Here is a 22,812-nt window from a genome sequence, read left to right as displayed (position 1 = left end):
CTTGCCCAGGTTGCAGGTTGCGCATGGCAGAGGCCAAGAATTCCCCAAATCTTGTGTAGTGGTCAGGGGGCCGGGCAAGTCTTGACTTGATTTCCTCAAAGATGAGGTCTTCGCCCTCCTGGCCGGTGTTTTTTTTGGGGGGGGGGTTCTCTTCCGGGGGCGCGGCAGAGGAGCTGGTGCTGCAGAGGTATCAGGGGTAGCTGGTGCTTCAGGGGTCATATCTTGGGTCAGGGATTCCTCTGTATCCAGGAGACTGAGGTCTGGGGTGGCGGGAATCTCTGCACTTCCACTCTGTAGAAGATTTAAAAAAAAAAAATACACTGTATAAATACATGTTTTCATTTTGTATTTCTTTTTTTTTTAAAGCTCCCTGCAAGTACATCTGAATGGCCGTGGCAGAGGAGTTTGCCACCACCTGGCAATTCCTTAACTGTGGGGGAGCGATAGATGGCAAACACATCCGCATCAACCCTCCTGCAAACAGCGGATCCCTTTATTATAATTACAAAGGATATTTCAGCATCGTGCTGATGGCAGTGGTGAATGCCAACTATGAATTCATCTTCATTGACGTTGGCAAAAACGGATGTGCATCAGACAGTGGGTCGCTGAAGAATACCACTTTCTACGAGCAGCTCACCACAAAGACCCTGAACTTGCCATCTAGGGAGCAAACCAAGCACAGCCTCAATTTTGTTTTCATGGCTAATAAGGCATTCGCACTCCACAAGAACATTATGAAGCCGTACCCCCAAAGGCACCTGACAAGGGAGAAGCGCATCTACAATTATAGGCTATCCCGGGCACGACAAATTGTAGAGAACACTTTTGGCATCCTGCCGGATATTCCTAATGGCTATCAATTTGCAGGTGGAGAAGATAGATTGGGTGGTGACTGCGTGCTGTGTACTGCATAACTATTTGCGCAGCAAAACCACCCAGCATAGGACACTGCCCAGAGCAGGGCCAGGAGACCCAGAGCCAGAACACCCAGAGGAGACTTCACCATTTCCCTCTGTGGAACCACCTCCACTCCATTCTATGGCGAGTCTACGGGAATAACAGGTCAAGGACGAGTACCTGGCCTATCTTAACGGGGGTGGGTGCAGTCGATTGGCAGGAGGACTCACATTTAAGTGTACTGTGTTGGACTGATGATGGAACTTGCAAAAACTTGAAAATTTATTCAAAAAAATATACTTACAGATACAGACAATAGTTCATCCTCTTCAGGCTCTGGCGTGGCAGTCCGAGGGAGGGAAGTGAAACCTGTCCGGGTAGTCTCCTGGTCCAGACAAACTCCAGCATGGAGTATTACCAGAACGAGGTCTTGTAAACCTGGGAGGAACCTGCTCCAGATCTTTTGGACTGTTCCATTTTTTTTGTGTTCTTTGAGGAACACCGTACGCAGGATCTGGATCTTTTTCTTTACCCAGTTCTTGTCAGCACCGGACATAAAGGACCTGCCGTACTCCACTAGCTCCTCCAAGGCCGCATTCCGCCGCACTTTGGGGGTAATTCCAAGTTGATCGCAGCAAGAATTTTGTTAGCAGTTGGGCAAAACCATGTGCAGTGCAGGGGAGGCAGATATAACATGTGCAGAAAGAGTTAGATTTGGGTGGGTTATTTTGTTTCTGTGCAGGGTAAATACTGGCTGCTTTATTTTTACACTGCAAATTAGATTGCAGATTGAACACACCACACCCAAATCTAACTCTCTCTGCACATGTTAAATCTGCCCCCCCCCCCCCACCCCCCTGCAGTGCACATGGTTTTGCCCAACTGCTAAAAAAAATTCCTGCTGCGATCAACTTGGAATTACCCCCTTTAGCCGAATACCCCTTGGCTTTGATCTTCCACAGACATTCATGGCCACGGTACAGGTCTAGTAGGCCGGTGATGAAGTCTATATCTAAATCCAGAGACATAGCTATAATGAAAAAAAAAGTGGTGCACAAACTGTTATATATTTTGTATTTAAAAATGGTTTTACTTAAGGTATATGGTTAAATGGTTATATGATTAAATGGTTAAATGGTTATATGGTTATATGGTTATATGGTTAAATGGTTATATGGTTAAATTTGGTTAAGATATGGTTTTAAAATTAAGGTTTTTTTTCATTTTCAAAATGGTTTTACTTAAGTTTAAAAATATACTTTCAAAATGTTTTGATATATGGTTCAATTTGGATAATATATGGTTTTAAAATAAAGTTATTTTTTGAAAATAGTTTCCTCATTACGCAAACATCAATGGTGCAGCGTTGGGGTACAGTGGCGGTAAAAACACATGGCCATTAGGGGGTTAAAATAACTTTGGGGCCAGAGAAACACAAGGTGCTGCATTGGGGTACAGTGGCAGTGAAAACACATGGCCATTAGGGGGTTAAAATAACTTTGGGGCCAGAGAAACACAAGGTGCTGCATTGGGGTACAGTGGCAGTGAAAACACATGGCCATTAGGGGGTTAAAATAACTTTGGGGCCAGAGAAACACAAGGTGCTGCATTGGGGTACAGTGGCAGTGAAAACACATGGCCATTAGGGGTTTTTAAAATGGCTTTGGGACCCACAGAAATGAATAAAATGTGAAAAAATGGAATACATTGGTGGTCAGTGTGATTACATTGGTGGTCAGTGTGATTACATTGGTGGTCAGTGTGATTACATTGGTGGACAGTGTGCTAGGTGGACAGTGATATTGGTGGTCAGTGTGGATAAAATACAAACTTGGGGCAATGGAAATCCAATCAAATCGGATATATCTGTAGCTCTCCTCCTGCTGCGTCGCTGCTGCTGCTGATGGGAGTGTCCTGAGAATGCCAGTCAAACTTCCTACGATATATTGCAGGCGATATATCGCAGGCACAAAAAAAACACACCTTTTTCCATACGATTCCATGCAATTACAATATATCACGAGTGCAGCACTAGCGACCTAGGGGATCCGTCACGAAACTCATGGGAATGCGCATCGTATCGGATGGAAAACACATACGATGTGACACTTTTCGTAAGATATATCAGTCCGAAAGGTCGAAATCGCAGGAAATCGGCCATTATCATTATCAAATTACCTGGGCCCAGGTCTGATGGAGGTCACACGCCCCCCTCCCTTTACCCTGGGAGCAGCAGCTGCTGCTTTTCTGCTCAGACCAGGACCCAGGGCTGCAGTGTGGCCAGGTAAGTGCTTAAAAAAATAAATCTATTTCTTTCTAAGGGTGCATGACCACGCCTCCTGTGATTAGGCAATGCCTCTGAAAAGTACCTGGGCCTAGCCAGGCTCTCTACTGCCCTGGCTGGGAAGCATACCATGCTGCAGTGAGTGGTTGCTTCTCATGTGCTAGACATGTCCCCAAAGAGGTGTGGACATGTCACATGCCCCCCCCCCCCCCGCATGCTGTGGTCACAACCCCCCCAGGGGGTGCACAGGGGCCCAGGAAATTGTTGTACCGGGGCCCAGGATTTCTTTTGGCAAGCCTGGCCATGCTCACGGCCATCCGGATGATATTGCATGTGGCGCTGTGCAAGGTAATGAAGGACGGAGCGAGGAATCGTTCCGTCCTTCATTACATCGTTCTGATGTGTACTGCGATAGCGATATGTCAGCCACCACAGCATCTGGGTACACATCACTCCAGTGTGTACCCAGCATAAGGTATCAGAATTAAACACAATAGGTCTCCAACGGCCATCAGCCAGCCGTTTATCAGCCCAATATTCACTCCACCCAAACCATTTAATCAACAGAGAACTAGCCGATAAGGCATAGGGCAACGGCTGGCTCAAACTCATCATGGACTTGTACCTTTGACTCATTAAATTCTAAACTAAGCACAACAGCTATATACCAATGTTATGCAATCAGTGCTTTAATCGCTATTAGTATATGTCCCATAATGTGCATATCACCAGAAGCCAGAACCTTTTTTCGTAAAAAAAACCAGCACTTTATACGTACAACCAGGCCCGCCATCAAGGGAGTGCTGCGGGCACAGCTGTCCCGGGCTTGGCCTCTCTAACAGAGAGGGAAGGGCCCGGCCGCTCATGCCTGCCGCCACCGCCCGTCCCTGTCCGCCCTATTAAAAATAACCCTATCAAGATGGCCACCACCTCAGAGGAGACAGTTATTAAAGATACTAGAGGAGGCTTTAGTATCGTTAATAACTGTCTCCTCTGAGGCGGTGGCAATTTTGGGAGGGACGTATTTAATAGTTTTATTTTACTTGATTTTGTGGAACCGCAGAGCAGTCTGCTGCAGCTGTGTCGGCAGGGAGGGGTTAGGGAATCCCCTGACAACGAGCAGAACTCCTGACAGCGAGCAGAACCCATGACAATGAGCAGGTACTGCATTTAATGGTGACAAGGGCATTTATGTGGGGGCTTAATATGCTGTCAGGGCATTACTGTGTGGGGCATAATATGGCATACTTGCCTACCCTCCTGGAATGGCCGGGAGGCTCCCGAAAATCGGTGGCCCTCCCGGCCCCCCAGAAGGGTGGGCAAGCCTCCCGTTTTCCTTGTCAGGCCAGGCGGCACTCAGAGACTTTCACACATCGGATAAACCATACCTCCCAACTGTCCCGATTTTTGCGGGACAGTCCCGTTTTTTGGGGACTGTCCCGCTGTCCCACCCGCGGGCCGCAGTGTCCCGCGGTGGGGGGGGGCAGTTGGGAGTCTCTGTCTCTCGCTGCCCTGCTTAACAGAGCAGCGGTGAATAGACGCTGTGCGCATGCGCACAGCATCTATTCAGTGCAGACACAGGGAGAGGGGGCATGCCAGCGGCTCACAGAGCACTGGGCATGCCCCCTCAGTGACTAAAACGGGGGCGTGGCTCGCGATTGTGGGTCCTCCGCATAGCCACGCCCCTTTTCTTAGGTTATAGCCACGCCCCTTTTCGGGAGTGCGCGCGGCAAAGCTGCGCGTGTGTCCCTCTTACCGACAGGACAAAGTTGGGAGGTATGGATAAACAGTGAACAAGCCCCGCAGGGCTGCTTTAATGTGACGTTTCGGGGCAAAGATCCCCTTCCTCAGACCAACCTGAGAAGACTGAGGAAGGGGATCTTTGCCCCGAAACGTCACATTAAAGCAGCCCTGCGGGGCTTGTTCACTGTTTATCTGATGTGTGAAAGTCTCTGAGTGCCGCCCAATCCATGGAGCATATATATATATATATATATATATATTTATTTATTTGGGGGGAACTACCTATTTTGTCAGTCCCGGGCCCCTCAATTTCTGGTGGCAGCGCTGTGTACAACAAAGGGAGTTGTTTCTGATATATGACATGGCTTTTTTTTGTTTCATTTATACATAATAGAGAACACATTTGTTTTAATAAAATAAGTGGTTTAATACAGGGACAGGCTGCCTGTGGCACTTCAGCTGCTGTTGAACTACACATACCAGCATGCACTGCCACATTTTTGCTGTTAGTGCATGCTAAAACTGTGGCAGGGCATGCTGGAATGTGTAGTTCCACAGTAGCTGGAGAGACACAGGTTGCCTAACCTTGGTTTAAAACATGTATGAAAGTGGAAGTGAATAAACTACGGTACTATTGCTGCCCAGTATGCAAGACCAATCCAAATCACTGCCCATAAAAAGCCCTGTATTGCTGCATGCGCCAGTTTTAGGTACCTGTGACACCTGGGGGTAAATTTACTAAGATGGGAGTTCTATTTAAGATGGGATGTTGCCCATAGCAACCAATCAGATTCCAGGTATTATCTTCTGGAAGGTGCTAGATAAATGAGAACCAGAATCTGTTTGGTTGCTATGGGTAACATCCCATCTTAAATAGAACTCCCATCTTAGTAAATTTACCCCCTGGTGACCAACATACTCTTAACATGCCCAGCAATTCGGACAAAAGTCCTGAGTTCAGGGAAGTTCCAACTAAATTGGCACAGTTGGGAGTTATGCAGCTACGACAATGCTCAGTGGGATCAGTATGAATTGCCAGAGGTTAGAATCCAAACAGCGGCATCTCGTCAATCAGAATCCAAACAGCCCCCCAGTAAGCCCCCTAACCCTCCTCTGCCCCCTACTAACCCTCCCTTGTGGGTGCCCACTGGCATTTCTATAATGGGTGCAGTGTGTGCGGTGCACACGGGCCCCTGAGTCCAGAGGGGGCCCCCACCGCACACACTGCACCCATTTTTAAATACTCACCCCTCCGAAGTATCCGCAGCGCTATTAGAACTCCGTGAAAATGGCTCAGCGGCCATCTTCACGGAGTTCTGCGCATGCACAGTAGAGAAATCTTAGGGAAAATGGCCACCGCGCCATTTTCCCGGAGATCTGCGCATGCGCAGTAGAGTCTGAGCCCTCTAGTGTTCAGACTCTACAGCGCTCCGGGCAGAGAGGAGGGGGCCTGAACAGAGGAGGCTGAACACGGGCCTCCTCCTCTCTTAAAACGCCCCTGTGAGTGCCTAACCCTAACCCTCCCTGGTGGTGCCTAACCCAAATCCTCCCCGCTTTGCGCCTAACCCTCCCTTCCCTGCTGCCTAAACCTAACCCTCTCCAATTGAGGCCTAACCCTAACCTCTCCTTCTATGTCCCTAACCCTTCCTCCCCGGTACCTAACCCTAACCTTCCCGGCCCTGCTCCCTAACCCTAACCCCCCTTCTTCTGCCTAAACCCAACACACACACACACACACACACACACACACCCCTCCACGGCAGGACGCCAGCGCGTCCAGCTGTCTGTATGATCAGGATGCCAGCTGTTGGTAATGTGACGCCGGCATCTCGTGTGGCGTTGGTATATTGATGCCGGCATTGCCTCCTACTTCAGTTTCCCGGCGTCGGTATATCGACCGCCAGGATCCCGTCTGTCGGGAAGCTAACTGCTGCTCCGCTCAGTGACTTCAGAACAATTGTGACATCTATATTATATTATAGTGTGCACTTCACTAATCCAAACATATTGCATATGTCACTTACTGAGGGCTCAAACTAAAATCTGCATTTGTACAATGTTTATGTTGCTCTGTCATATCCACATGTGTACACGTGTATGGTACTATAGAACCGTGTATGTTTCAGTCCATGTTAGACTGAGTGCACACAACTAGATGCACCAATACTGTATATCGCCCATCAGCTGTGTTGCACACCCGACACGATATGTCTGTGAAAGACTTCAGTCAAGGCCATATTGTTTGCCTACACCTGCCAACTGTTTTGTTCATATGTTTGTAATAAAGAGAAGAGAGAAAAAGAAAAAGAAACCCTTGTTGGGAGCACTCACTCTTGGAAACAATGGAGAGTTAGATAATACTTGATAAATTAGGTATTTAAAACGTAACTTTTAATTATTTATAGGTAAAATACGGAGTACACCCTGTTTTGTTGTTTAAAATGTAATTAAATAAACGTGAATCATTGGTTTCGAATTACCGCTGTGAATATATAGGTGAAAACATGTATATATATAAGGCCAAAAAATTGCAAAAAAAGGTTCGGCATGAAATATGGCAAAATCAAGGAATGTGCCCACCAGGTATTGTTTTTTAGGTTAGTGCAATAATCTGAGTATTGCCGTCAAGTAAAACCTACAACACCAGGTATTCCTTAGTGGTCAACCACCTAAGTACTGACCAGGCCCAACACCGTATTGCTTCCAAGATCGGACGAGATTGGGCATGCGCGGTGTGGTGTGGTAGTAGATTTCAGTTTGAGCAGCTGGTATGCAGCTATCAACTACAACACAGACCTGGTTCTTGAAATGGGCAGATAGCCTCTTAGAGAAGAGACATGTGTTTGACCATCATTGCACCGAATTGTATTCCAAATATATAGGTATACTAAGGTTTAAATCATATGATCAGTCGGTTTTGCCAAACTGAGCCGCCTGCATGTTGCTTTTGATTGTGTGTGCTATGCAACATAAATCCCCAATGGATTTTTCACACGTAGTAGGGCATAAGAAAACCCTTGTTGTACTGATGACACGCCAACAAAAAAACATTAAATAATGAAAGTAATGTAATGTCATTAAGGCTGAAAATTATTCAAAAATATCTTTATCAGCTGTACAGACAGACTGGCAGATAAATAAATAGGGAATGTATTACAAAAGACACAAACCCTCCTGCCCACACTTAGGCTAAACGGAACCTTAGAGCCTGAAACGCCGCATGCTGTCTGTGTGGCAATCTTGTTGCCAAAATGAACCACTAAACATGTATCCACTGAATCTCCACAATAAATTAATCAAAAATATGGCATGCCGAATATAATTTGTGCTTCATTGGCAATTGTATATACAATCATTCATGTGCTCATATTTAAGATATCTGTGGGGGAAAAAAAGGAAGAATTATGCTGCTGAATATGCAGGAATAAATGAGTGGCAACATATATGTTCCAATTGCTGCAGCTATAGTGGATGACAGTTTGTAGCTATTTTGTAATGTGTCTGCCCAAAATTGACACAGAAAAAAGTACAAATAAAGATAAGCTGTGTATTGATAGCACTTATGAAACAGATTGTTCCATATGTTGTAGATGTACCTTATATAACTGGCATAATTTGCCGAAAAAAATTTTTTTGGACCAGTACTTAGGTGGTTGACCACTAAGGAATACCTGGTGTTGTAGGTTTTACTTGACGGCAATACTCAGATTATTGCACTAACCTAAAAAACAATACCTGGTGGGCACATTCCTTGATTTTGCCATATTTCATGCCGAACCTTTTTTTGCAATTTTTTGGCCTTATATATATACATGTTTTCACCTATATATTCACAGCGGTAATTCGAAACCAATGATTCACGTTTATTTAATTACATTTTAAACAACAAAACAGGGTGTACTCCGTATTTTACCTATAAATAATTAAAAGTTACGTTTTAAATACCTAATTTATCAAGTATTATCTAACTCTCCATTGTTTCCAAGAGTGAGTGCTCCCAACAAGGGTTTCTTTTTCTTTTTCTCTCTTCTCTTTATTACCAATGTAATAGACCCATGGGAGCACCATCGACAATCACCCTCCTTTTTTCTACCCACAACTTTGACAGTTTAATGGTAGATGGTGATTAATTCCGAAAGTTTTTTCGGTTGGTCGGTTTTCTTGGAAACTTACATTAATTATCTACTCATGCAACATCATTTACTCTTGTGCGGCATCCTTAACCCAATTTTCCTTTTGCATATTGTATACAACTAGAAATAGTTTTCTTAGGAATACCAGCACGGAACATTTGATAACGAACAATTTTCCAGTAACTACAGCCTTTCAGTACACCAACGGGCATAGTCCCATACATCATTAACATGAGCTTCAATTTAAAGCAGGAATTGTCCTACAAACATAGGAATAGAGAAAACTTAGATGAAATTTTTCCAAGCAACGTAGTAGATACAGAACCACATACCAATTGGGAATCTGATTTTGTACAACTCAAACAATTACTGCACAAACAAATAAGAACCAGTTGGGACCTCACTACATTAGAGAACTACCTTAAGAACAAAATTGCACCACGCGGCCTTAGGCCAAGAGTTTTTCCCACTTTCAGCCTGGCCAGTGAAAATCTTAAAACTGATTGGGACAACTGTCTCCTCAAATGCTCCATGGAACTCATGGGCATTTTGATTAAACACAACCATCTCATACTCGAGGGCTGTGAACGTGACCTGGACGATTTAAGTAAGAAATTGGAGCCCTGGGAGAAAGATACACAATTTCAACGCTGTTTCGAGAAAAACAAACAAGACCTTCTAACATACGAACAAACCATCATCGACAGAAAAAGAAATAAATTTGCTAGAGATAAAAAGGACTTTGCATCGGGCAAAATATTCAAGTGGAATAAGCCTTCCTGGCAATCGCGACCCCCTAGAAACCCTGAACACTACTCTTCATCAGATATAGAGACATCTGGAACTGAAGATATTCCGGAATATATCCCCAACGCATCAGTAACCACAAACTTCAGAGGTGAGAGTAACAGTTCCTCCCAATATCATCAACAGCATTTTTTAGGGGATCCCCCAGGGGAAGGGGATCAAGGCACCCAGCAAACGAAAGACAAGGAGGGGGCGCAAGAGGAGGAAGAGGCCGTCAACAACAGTGGGATCAACTACCACCGAGAAGACAACCAGTACGGAATTCACGCAGAAGGTAACTTCAGTCTTCCCAATATCAACGGATACTTCTTCACAACTCAAGATTATCAACCTCTCAGCACACATTTTAGATCACGATCAAATCCAAGTCCTGAGCAAAGGTCTCTCCTATTCACCAACCGAAAAGTTCAACAGATTCAAATGGGAAAAAGACTTAAAACTTTTTTGCAGGAAGTTACTTCTTACTAAATTTCATAATAAAATAGCTACTTCCAAAACTGACGGTACACAATCTTATCAGACAGAAACAGGTGACAACATGAATACATCAGATCTTTCTGGACTTGAACTGGAAGCATTGGAAGCTCTACAATCTTTGGATACAGAATCAACACCAACCACAGACTCCCAGTGGGAAGTCAGTACGAGGGTCATTTGTAAGAAAAGGTCTACGTTTTTCCCAACAGAGCAGACGAGCCCAGAAGTACAGATATTCACCAAATTAGTGTCTCAAGAACTTGACCATATACATCTCCGGAAGACCAGAAGTCTGTACAATTCCAATCTATCCAGGAAGGAACTTAATGCTCTCAAAGAGATTGAATCATGGCAAGATGTCATTATAAAGCCATCTGATAAAGGGGGAAACGTGGTGGTATGGCCCCGCGAACAGTATATACAGGAAGCCTATCGACAGTTGGAAGACCAAACTTGTTATCAAAGAGTATTACTGAACCCTATGGAAAATTACAAGACACTATTCAACCGGATTCTCACCGATGCTCATGCGGAAGGGACCATAACATCTTCAGAATATCAGTATCTCCAGACAACACATCCCAGCATCCCTACTTTCTACATGCTCCCCAAGATACATAAGAATATGAGGCAACCACCAGGAAGACCAATCGTATCTGGGATAGGATCTTTAACCGAAAAAGCCAGCATCTTTGTCGATCTACATCTACGACACCACGTTCTGGGTCTCCCTTCCTTTGTCCAAGACACCACAGATGTTCTTCGCAAGATTCATGATGTTAAACTGGAAACAAACCAATACTTAGTCTCTTTGGACGTTGAGGCACTGTATACTTCAATTGATCATGACAGAGGACTTGAAGCCGTTAATTATTTTATGAACATGGAAGGCATGGAAAAATTCCATGTGTTCCTTGCCGACCTACTCCAGTTCATACTCAGTCACAATCTCTTCACCTTCAATAACAGATTTTTTTTACAGACCAGGGGCACCGCTATGGGGGCAGCTTGTGCCCCCACGTATGCGAATATCTTTTTAGGATGGTGGGAACGCGAATTTGTGTTCACGGACAGCAATGATGTTTTCACATCCAATATCATCATGTGGGTAAGGTACATCGATGATATTCTGATGATATGGGAAGGTGATGTACAGATGCTTCTCCTGTTTATAGAACATCTTAACAACAACAACCTCAATATTCAACTTACCCACCAAATCAGTCAGGATGAACTCCCATTTTTAGATGTACTGATCTATAAAGATGTAAACAAAATGCTCTCAACAAAACTATATAGAAAGGAGACATCCTCAAACACTCTGCTACACCAAACTAGCTCCCACTTTCCCCCAACAATTACAAACATACCCAAGGGGGAATATCTCCGTTTAAGAAGGAACTGCTCCAATGATCAAGACTTCGAGGATCAAAGCAAAGAACTCTCGAAGAGATTACGAGAAAGGGGATACAGTAACACCTCAATCAAGAAAGCCAGTAGAAACATCCAGAATATCCAGAGAGAACATCTTATCTTTGAAAAGAAACAAAAACCACAACAAGACAAGAATATCAGGTTTGTAGGGGGTTTCTGCCAAGAGTGGCGTCAGGTAAAACAAGCCATTCAAAAACACTGGGGAATTCTCCATTTGGATCCCACTTTATCTCAAAAACTTGGACCACAAGTATCCATGAGCTGGAGGAGATCGAGAAACTTGAAAGATAGACTGGTGTCCAGCCATTTCCAAACAACACGAGGCAAACTACAACCCACGATCGGCACACATCCATGTGGTCATTGTAAAGCCTGTCAATATATTCTTAAGACTGACAACATTCAGGACAGCTATGGCAAAGACATTAAAATCAGACATTTCATTAACTGCTCAACAGAAGGAGTGATTTATTGCATAGTATGCACATGTGGACAAAGATACGTTGGCATGACGACCAGAGCATTCAAGCAAAGAATTCTGGAACACGTTGGATCTATTCGCAATGCGACAAAAGATCTACAAAAAATGAAGCAAATCACCTCTGTAGCACGACATTTTGTCTCTAAACATGCAGGCCGGTGGAATGAACTTAAGATCTGTGGACTTGAGCAAGTTAAACTGGGTATACGAGGAGGAGATTTGACCAATACCCTTTTACGGAAGGAATGTGAGTGGACTTTTAGACTAAACTCACTACATCCCCAAGGACTCAATGAAACCATTAATTATGGCGCCTTTCTTTCAACTTGACCATATTACCATTAAACCATATTACCATTAAATAATAACTAATAACTAGCCGAGTAGGGACCACACTATCACACATCACTATCTCTTTCTCTCATAGCCTATTTTTATTTATCCTTCAGCCCCCCCCCCCCCCTTTTTTTTTTCCCCCGCCCCCCCCCCTCTTTTTTTCATAAAATTCATTAATTCTTATACACTCACTTTTTCCTCAAACTCCTAGTTTTCAATTATATTTATTCATATATATTCATATCTTTTACCATTATTAGTTATTATTACTTATTCATATATATATTTATTTAATTATTTAATTATCTATATTTTTTCATTTATCTATCTTATCCACACCTTAATACTCTTCTTTTTCCCGGCACATATGTGCTTAATTACACAACAATTTTTCCTCATTCTATTATGTTCACCAAACAAATTTCAAATATACTATATTCAGAATTTCCCATCGCATATGTTGCAGGCCATCTATTCACTATTCACATTGATACATGCAGGACATTCCTTGAGCTTTCACTGCAGCTCTTTTCAAACAGCCAGACCCAGAGGTAATCATTGCTACAATTATTAAACTCTGTAGCCAATTACCAATTATCTCAGCAGACTTAAAAACCGGGTCTGCACCTTCAGTGTTCACACTACCCGTGAACAAGCTCGTTGTGAAACGTACGTAGGGGAGGTGGACGTGGTCACGGTGAGCGCGCTCACGTGACCAGCAGACCGGCAGGAGAGGAGACTGGGCAAGCCGCAGATCTTCACAGCTCGTTAACTCGAGCTGAACGCGGCACTGACAGCGGCACACAGCAGTACAGGAGACAGACGACAGACGGCTCTAAGTATCACTTATAGTTATATCCTGCACTTTCACGTCTCCCGCTCTCCTGCCACGCACTTATGTAATTTAAACAACAGGTGCACTGGTCCAAAAAAAATTTTTTCGGCAAATTATGCCAGTTATATAAGGTACATCTACAACATATGGAACAATCTGTTTCATAAGTGCTATCAATACACAGCTTATCTTTATTTGTACTTTTTTCTGTGTCAATTTTGGGCAGACACATTACAAAATAGCTACAAACTGTCATCCACTATAGCTGCAGCAATTGGAACATATATGTTGCCACTCATTTATTCCTGCATATTCAGCAGCATAATTCTTCCTTTTTTTTCCCCACAGATATCTTAAATATGAGCACATGAATGATTGTATATACAATTGCCAATGAAGCACAAATTATATTCGGCATGCCATATTTTTGATTAATTTATTGTGGAGATTCAGTGGATACATGTTTAGTGGTTCATTTTGGCAACAAGATTGCCACACAGACAGCATGCGGCGTTTCAGGCTCTAAGGTTCCGTTTAGCCTAAGTGTGGGCAGGAGGGTTTGTGTCTTTTGTAATACATTCCCTATTTATTTATCTGCCAGTCTGTCTGTACAGCTGATAAAGATATTTTTGAATAATTTTCAGCCTTAATGACATTACATTACTTTCATTATTTAATGTTTTTTTGTTGGCGTGTCATCAGTACAACAAGGGTTTTCTTATGCCCTACTACGTGTGAAAAATCCATTGGGGATTTATGTTGCATAGCACACACAATCAAAAGCAACATGCAGGCGGCTCAGTTTGGCAAAACCGACTGATCATATGATTTAAACCTTAGTATACCTATATATTTGGAATACAATTCGGTGCAATGATGGTCAAACACATGTCTCTTCTCTAAGAGGCTATCTGCCCATTTCAAGAACCAGGTCTGTGTTGTAGTTGATAGCTGCATACCAGCTGCTCAAACCGAAATCTACTACCACACCACACCGCGCATGCCCAATCTCGTCCGATCTTGGAAGCAATACGGTGTTGGGCCTGGTCAGTACTTAGGTGGTTGACCACTAAGGAATACCTGGTGTTGTAGGTTTTACTTGACGGCAATACTCAGATTATTGCACTAACCTAAAAAACAATACCTGGTGGGCACATTCCTTGATTTTGCCATATTTCATGCCGAACCTTTTTTTGCAATTTTTTGGCCTTATATATATACATGTTTTCACCTATATATTCACAGCGGTAATTCGAAACCAATGATTCACGTTTATTTAATTACATTTTAAACAACAAAACAGGGTGTACTCCGTATTTTACCTATAAATAATTAAAAGTTACGTTTTAAATACCTAATTTATCAAGTATTATCTAACTCTCCATTGTTTCCAAGAGTGAGTGCTCCCAACAAGGGTTTCTTTTTCTTTTTCTCTCTTCTCTTTATTACCAATGTAATAGACCCATGGGAGCACCATCGACAATCACCCTCCTTTTTTCTACCCACAACTTTGACAGTTTAATGGTAGATGGTGATTAATTCCGAAAGTTTTTTCGGTTGGTCGGTTTTCTTGGAAACTTACATTAATTATCTACTCATGCAACATCATTTACTCTTGTGCGGCATCCTTAACCCAATTTTCCTTTTGCATATTGTTCATATGTTTGTAAATCCAGTCATCAGAACACAGAGACATGTGAGTTCACTGCTGTGCTGTTTATTCCATCACCAACTCCAGGCACACTGCACACTGGACCACCCACTTCCCAGCATCCCCCTGGTCCCAGGGACCATCACTGAAGATTCAAGCTTACACATGTTAGTAAGGGAGTGTCTACAAATATTAAGCATTCTAATACAATAACATCACATCCTCTTTTTTTAAAGATAAGCCCTGTACGCTTCAATGCAACAATTAACAACGTCATATTAAGAACATCATCTAACACGTTTCAATGAATCTCTCAGGTCTGCGTATTTCCCTTTTGGGTCTTTCATACACAGTCTGCGTTTCATCAACCATATTGGACCTTTCTAGAATCGTGGTTTGTTCACCATTATCAGGATCATCATACATGTCAGATCATGTCATGTTGTCTTCATTATGGTTTGGTTGAGATCTTAAATCCACCCGATTTCTTCTTACTTCCGTTCCACGCTCTGTACGTATAGTGTAAGATCTTGGTGCTACTTGTGCTTGCACAATACCTTTCTGCACCCAAATACCTTTCTCGTGATCTCTGAGACGGACTTGGTCACACGATTTTAGATCAGATAAGCTTTTTGCTCGCCTGTCATGGAATAGTTTCTGTTTCGCCTGTTGACGTTCCTTACTCAGTCTGACCAACGCTGAGTTATGTGTATTAAGCAGTTCATCATGTATCGGGAGATTTGCTCTAATCCTCCTTCTCATAAGCATTTGTGCAGGAGAAAGTCCATTCTGTAAAGGTGTACTGCGGTAGATTAAAAGACTTTTGTAGAAATCTTCTTTACCTTCTTGAGCTTTTTTCATGAGACTCTTTACAGTTTTTACTGAACTTTCCACCAACCCATTTGAGCGTGGATAGTGGGGACTTGACGTAGTATGGACAAATTCCCACTCATCAGCAAATTGTCTAAATTCAGCACTGGAAAACTGAGGACCATTGTCAGTGAACACTTCCATAGGAACACCATGTCTTGCAAAGATTGACTTCATGCAATTGATTACGGCTTTACTAGTAGTTGTACGTAGTGTCTTCACCTCAGGGTAGTTAGAGTAATAATCAGTCACGATAATGTACGTTTTCCCATTACAATCACACAAATCTGCGCCAACTTTCTGGTACGGTCTCTCTGGCACTGCGTGAGGACTCAGTGGCTCGACTTGATGTTTCGGTCTATACATAAGACATAATTCACATGTAGCTGTATTCTGTGCTATGTCTTGGTTCATTCTTGGTCAATACATAACTTCACGCGCTCTCCGCTTACATTTTTCTTTCCTAAGTGGCCTTCATGTATCTTGCACAGCATAGTTTTTCTTAGTCGTGCAGGTATGACAAACCTATTGCCTTTGTAAATAATACCATCGACAACTGTAAGGTCACTGCGGTACATCCAATAATCATGGATAGACAGCGGGCACGCATGTTTTTCTGCTGGCCAACCTTTCAGAATGATATCTTTCAACACTTTCATTGTGTCATCTGTCTCAGTTTCTTTCCTAATCTGTTCTTGTCTTGCAAGAGACACTGGTAGAGAAGCTACGATCAAATTAACATAGGCTTCTATCTCTTCATCCATCAGACTTTTGGAACCTTCACTTTTGTCCACAACACGAGAAAGTGTATCAGCAATGTACATGTATTTGCCGGGACAGTACAGCAAGTGTACATCATATTTCTGTAGTCTGATAAGCATTCGTCGAATTCTCATGGGACAGTCATGCAATGATTTAGTCATGATAGCTACCAATGGCTTGTGGTCAGTTTCCACTGTAAATGTTTGACCATACACAAACTGATGAAATCGCTCACATGCATATGTGATCGCTAGAAGTTCTTTTTCTATCTGAGCATACCTTGTTTCAGCACTTGTCAGTGCTCTTGATGCATAGATTACTGGTTGCTATGTATCCTCATGTTCTTGTAAGAGCACTGAGCCTAGGCCAAATTGCGAAGCATCTGCTGAAATTCTTATTCTTTTCGCAGAATCAAAGAATTTTAGCACTGGTTGCTCTGTAATGATCTGTTTTAAGTTTTGCCAACTTTCTTCTTGTTCATGTGACCACATCCACTCGTTATCTTTGTCCAACAACCATTTAAGAGAGGCTGTTCATTCAGAGAGTTGAGAAATAAACTTTCCTAAGTAAGTAATCATTCCTAGGAATCTTCTGACGTCGTCTTTGTTGTTAGGACATTCCATGTTCACTATGGATAATATTTTCCTTGGGTCTGATTTTACACCTTGATCCGAGACCACGTTGCCCATAAAGGTAAGTGTATTCACGCCAAATTCACATTTGTCCTTGTTTAGCTTTAGATTCACTTTCTTGACAAGTTCCATTACTTGTCTCAATCTAGAATCATGTTCTTCCGTTGTAGATACCTAGACAATACTGTCATCTATCATTGTTTCAACACCTGGAATATGTTCAAAAATCATGTGTATCTTTTTGTGATATACTTCTGGAGCAGACAAAATTCCATATGGTAGTCTAAGGAATCTGTATCGACCTTCTGGTGTATTAAATGTACAAAGCTTTGAGCTGGCCTCATCTAGCTTCATTTGCCAGAATCCTGAAGATGCGTCCAATTTACTGAACCATTTTGATCCCGCAAATTGCGACATGATTTCATCTCTGGTTGGTAGTTTGAAATGTTCTCGTGTAATAGCTTTGTTTAAATCTCTGGGATGTAGACATATTCTGAGTTGTCCATTTTTCTTTTCAACAATTACTAATGAGCTTACCCATTCAGTAGGCTCATCAACTTTCTGTATCACACCCAAGGCTTCCATGCAATTTAACTCTTGTTTCAGTTTTTCTCTCAGCGCAAATGGCACTTTTCTACAGGGGTGTATCACTGAAGAAACTTGCGTGTCTATATTTATTTTATGCTCTCCAGGCAAACAACCTAGACCTTCAAACAAGTCTCTGTATTCTGTAAACATCGATTTGCAGTCATCTTCTACTTGTGATGTCACCATAAAAACTTTCTTTAGCAAGCTTAGTTTCTCACAGGAACTTAATCCTAGAATCGGTTGCACATTTTTATCCACAATCAGTAGAGATGTTTTAAACTCTTGTCCCTTATATTTCAGTGTCACTAAGCATGTACCTTTCACAGGAATTTCCTCCCCAGTGTACCCTGTAACTTTCACTTTGGCTGGATGAATTTTAGGTTTTACTCCAAAAGTCTTATAGTCTTGAAATGATATTAAATTCACCTGCGCGCCAGTATCAAGCTTAAAGGGAATGACAATCTCGTTCACAGTTAAAGGGACAATCCATTCTTTCTTATCTGCACTGCAAAGTTCAATGCAATTCACAAAGAATTCATCTGTTTTTTTAACAGCATGCACTTTGGTTGTTTTACTTTTAATTTTACAGCATTTGACAAAGTGATTAAGTCTACCACATTTCATGCAGGTTTTACCATAAGCAGGGCACATTTTAGGATTGTGAGCATTTCCACATCTACTACACATTCCCTTATTAGACTGTGGCTTAGACTGCTTCATTCTTGAGAATGGAGGTCTGCTTTGCTCTGTTTTCTGCACTACATATACAGCAGCATCAGCATCCTTGTGTAACTTTTTGGCTTGAAATCTAGTTATTTCTGCAGATCTACACATAGTCACTGCCTTTTCTAGTGTTAGGTCTTGCTCTCTCAGCAGTCTCTCTCTGAGTCCATTATCAGGTATTCCACAGACAATACGATCTCTAATCAGTGAATCCGTTAAATCACCAAACTCACAGGTTTTACTGAGTGATTGCAGCTCTGTAACATACTGATCAAATCCATCTACAAACTTCTGATCACATGTGAAAAACTTATATCTTTCATATGTCACATTTTTCCTTGGCACAAAGTAATCTTCAAACTTTTGCATTATAGAAGATAGCACCATATTCTGCCCCTCATCAAACTGAAAACTATTATAAATGTCCAGCACATCCTCTCCTATCACATGGAGGAAAATGGATGCCTTAGTTTTGTCAGCCTCTGAATCAGCTCCACATGCAGCAAGATATATTTTAAACCTTTGCTTAAATCTTTTCCAGTTTTCAGACAAGTTACCAGACATCAGCATGCTGGTTGGAGGAGCTAGTCTATCCATGGTTACTCACTGTTTGAAGAGAGGAGCACACGGCAGGCCCTGCAGACACTGAGCACCACAGCCTTACAGACTTCTGCAAGATTCTTTCACACTCTGAGAGCACTAGCAGTCCAAGTTAAACTTCTTCTGACACCATGTTTTGTTCATATGTTTGTAAATCCAGTCATCAGGACACAGAGACATGTGAGTTCACTGCTGTGCTGTTTATTCCATCACCAACTCCAGGCACACTGCACACTGGACCACCCACTTCCTAGCATCCCCCTGGTCCCAGGGACCATCACTGAAGATTCAGGCTTACACATGTTAGTAAGGGAGTGTCTACAAATATTAAGCATTCTAATACACTAACATCACACCAACCTGCTAGCCATATATCAGCCGTTCGAACTCAAATGGGCAATATGTCACCTAGGGGGTCATTCCGAGTTGATCGCACGTAGCAACTTTTTGCTGCTCATGCGATCAGCTAGACGCCGCCTATGGGGAAGTGTATTTTAGCATGGCTGCGATCGCTTGTGCAGCCCTGCTATGCTAAAAAAGTTTTGTGCAGAACAAGACTAGCCCTGCAGTTACTTACCCTGTGCGATGGATCCAGTGATGAAGGTGCTGGAATTGACGTCATACATCCGCCCTCCAAACGCCTGGACATGCCTGCGTTCAGATCTCCACGCTCGGAAAACGGTGAGTATCCGCCCTGGCAATCTTCTTGCGATCGCGCTAGCGATCACTTTCTTCTCTCTTCTGGTCGTTGCCCGGTGACGGCTATCACTGGGCAACGACGTGATTGCGCATTGCGGGCGCTGCGCATGCGCAGGCAGCAAAGAACCGCTGCGTGCGTACAGGTCGGAATGACCCCCTTAGTGTGTACTAGAGATGAGCGGGTTCGGGTTTTACTCGGTTTTACTCGGTTCTCAGAACGGCATATTAATGGCTATCCAAAACAAGAGATATCCGTGAGCCAATAAGATGCCGTTTTGAGAACTGAGTAAATCCGAGTAAAACCGAACCTGCTCATCTCTAGTGTGTACACAGTATAACATTAAGCTTTTGTTATACCGCATGCTTGTAAATAAACAAAAGGTTGTAAACAACAGACTAATGGGCCTTACACACTTGCTGATGTTTCCGATTTGGACGATGGACGATTTCAAGGATTACCGACCATCTTCCAAATTAGCTTGCTATGCAGAATGAGGGAAACCCAACGATGAATGACTGCCGGGACGCGCATTGTTCATTGTTGGTGCATACACACTGATCGATATGAACGATTTATAGTTCATTACTGAACGAGATCGTTCATATCAGCTGCACACATCGGCAAGTGTGTATGGCCCATAAGGAGCATATTTAATAAACAGCAGGTTTGTAAAGCTACTGATTCATAGCGGCGTCAACCACGCCATTAAAAATGACCATGCTAAGTTTGCATTTATGGATATTGCTCTTTTAAATCCAGTGGTGAAAGCCAACAACAATCAGAGACTTTGAAAGCCCAGTGTCTAGTAAATATACCCCTAAGAGGGTAAGATGTTTCTAAGTACAGAACTGTAGTTGAACCTGGTTGGTCCAATTTACAATGGCCCTCATTCTGAGTTGATCGCTCGCTAGCTGCTTTTAGCAGCAGTGCAAACGCTAAGCCGCCGCCCTCTGGGAGTGTATCTTAGCTTAGCAGAAGTGAGAACGAAAGGATCGCAGCGCTGCTACAAAAAAAGATTGTGCAGTTTCTGAGTAGCTCGAGACCTACTCCTAGCTTGCGATCACTTCAGACTATTTAGTTCCTGTTTTGATGTCACAAACACGCCCTGCGTTCGCCCAGCCACGCCTACATTTTCCCAGCCACTCCTGCGTTTTTATCTGGCACGCCTTCGTTTTTTCACACACTCCCCGAAAACTGCATTGGCTTTTGTGAAAGTACAACGCGCGTGTGCAGTGCGCCCCATACACATGGACAGAATTGCCATTTTGTGGCCTGATCGCTGCGCTGCGAACGAAAGCAGCTAGCGATCAGCCCGTAATGAGGGCCAATATCAGCTATCCTCGTATTTCAAATCCCTATTTCCCTATAGATTGCAAGCTTGCGAGCAGGGCCCTCCTTACCTCTTTATCGCCCAGTCTTACTTTATTACTGTTTTCTTCCTAATTGTAAAGTGCAACGGAATATGCACAGGCACTATATAACTAACTATGTGATTCATCACGCCCTATGGGCGCTCTTCACACCGTCGTAAGGGGCTACGCCCCCTTAACCCTTGCACATCCTTGTGGCGTGCAATATTTTTATTATATGGAGTATTACCTCCAATCATAATTGTGTGAGTGGTTAAATATTGCACGGACAAAGGGCGTGCAATGGTTAAGGGGTGAGAAGCCCCTTGCATGGCATGAACAGCGCACGCAGGGCCTGGTGAATCACCTAGTAGGTGCTTTGGTTGGGGGAGTGGATGTTGTGGGGAAGATGCGGATGGGATCCGGGGGTGCCGTGGGAGGGGCTGTTGCGGTGGTGCTTCAGGTGGGGGTCCGGAGCCACGGCAGGTGGGGGAAGAGCAGTTGCGGGGGTGCCCCGGGTGGGCGAGGGGCGAATGCGGTGGTGCGGCGGGAAGGGCGGGTGCGGGGTTGCTGTGGGTGGGGAGGTGGTCCGGAGCTACCGCGGGTGCTGGAGGGGGTGTGTGGGGGTGCCGCGGATGGAGGCTGGAGGTACTGTGAGGGAGGGAGGGGCGGGTAATCTCCTGCTTTTCCTCCTGTCAGCAGTTAAGCTGCTGTCCTCCCTTTGGCAGTGGCTCTTACAGAGACTCGCACAGCAGCCAGTCATTATTGTTAGCGTTGGTGTCCCAACGAGCCGCATTACAGGGAAGAAGATGTACTCAATAAAGTACAGCTCCCAGCAGCCCTAAGGGCCGGAATGCTTCAGCGCTAAGGGCTGCTGGGAGCTGTAGTTTAGGGGGCTTTACGTGTGTAAGTATCACTGGTACAGGGGGCATTACGTGTCTAATCGGCACTGATACAGGGGGCGTTATGTGTCTAAGCGGCACAGATACAGGGGCATTACGTATCTAAGCGGCACTGGTACAGAGGGCGTTTCGTGTCTAAGCGGCACTGGTACAGAGGGCGTTACGTGTGTAAGCGTCACTGGTACAGAGGGCTTTACGTGTCTAAGCGGCACTGGTACAGGGGGCGTTACGTGTGTAAGCGGCACTGGTACAGAGGGCATTACGTGTGTAAGCGGCACTACTACAGGGAGTGTTACGTGTGTAAGCGTCACTGCTACAGGGGGCGTTACGTGTGTAAGCGTCACTGGTACAGGGGGGTGTTACTTGTGTAAGCGTCACTGGTACAGGGGGTGTTACGTGTGTAAGCATCACTGGTACAGGGGGCGTTACATGTGTAAGCGGCACTACTACAGGGGGCGTTACGTGTGTAAGCATCACTGGTACAGGGGGCGTTATGTGTGTAAGCATCACTGGTATAGGGGGCCGTTACGAGTCTAAGCATCACTGGTACAGGGGCATTACGTGTGTAAGCGGCACTGCGACAGGGGGCGTTATGTGTGTAAGCG

At 43.8% G+C, this 22,812-nt stretch overlaps 2 pseudogenes; one reads left to right on the top strand and one right to left on the bottom strand.

Annotated features, from left to right (window-relative positions):
* Positions 1-7,559: 7,559 nt before the first annotated feature.
* LOC134930017 (5S ribosomal RNA) lies at positions 7,560-7,678 on the bottom strand (annotated as a pseudogene).
* A 6,728-nt stretch (positions 7,679-14,406) lies between these two features.
* Positions 14,407-14,525, top strand: LOC134930015 (5S ribosomal RNA; annotated as a pseudogene).
* The last annotated feature ends 8,287 nt before the right edge of the window (positions 14,526-22,812 follow it).

This window comes from Pseudophryne corroboree, chromosome 5, assembly GCF_028390025.1.
Source record: "Pseudophryne corroboree isolate aPseCor3 chromosome 5, aPseCor3.hap2, whole genome shotgun sequence".
NCBI classification, from domain to species: domain Eukaryota; kingdom Metazoa; phylum Chordata; class Amphibia; order Anura; family Myobatrachidae; genus Pseudophryne; species Pseudophryne corroboree.
This window is presented reverse-complemented; position numbering and strand designations above follow the sequence as displayed.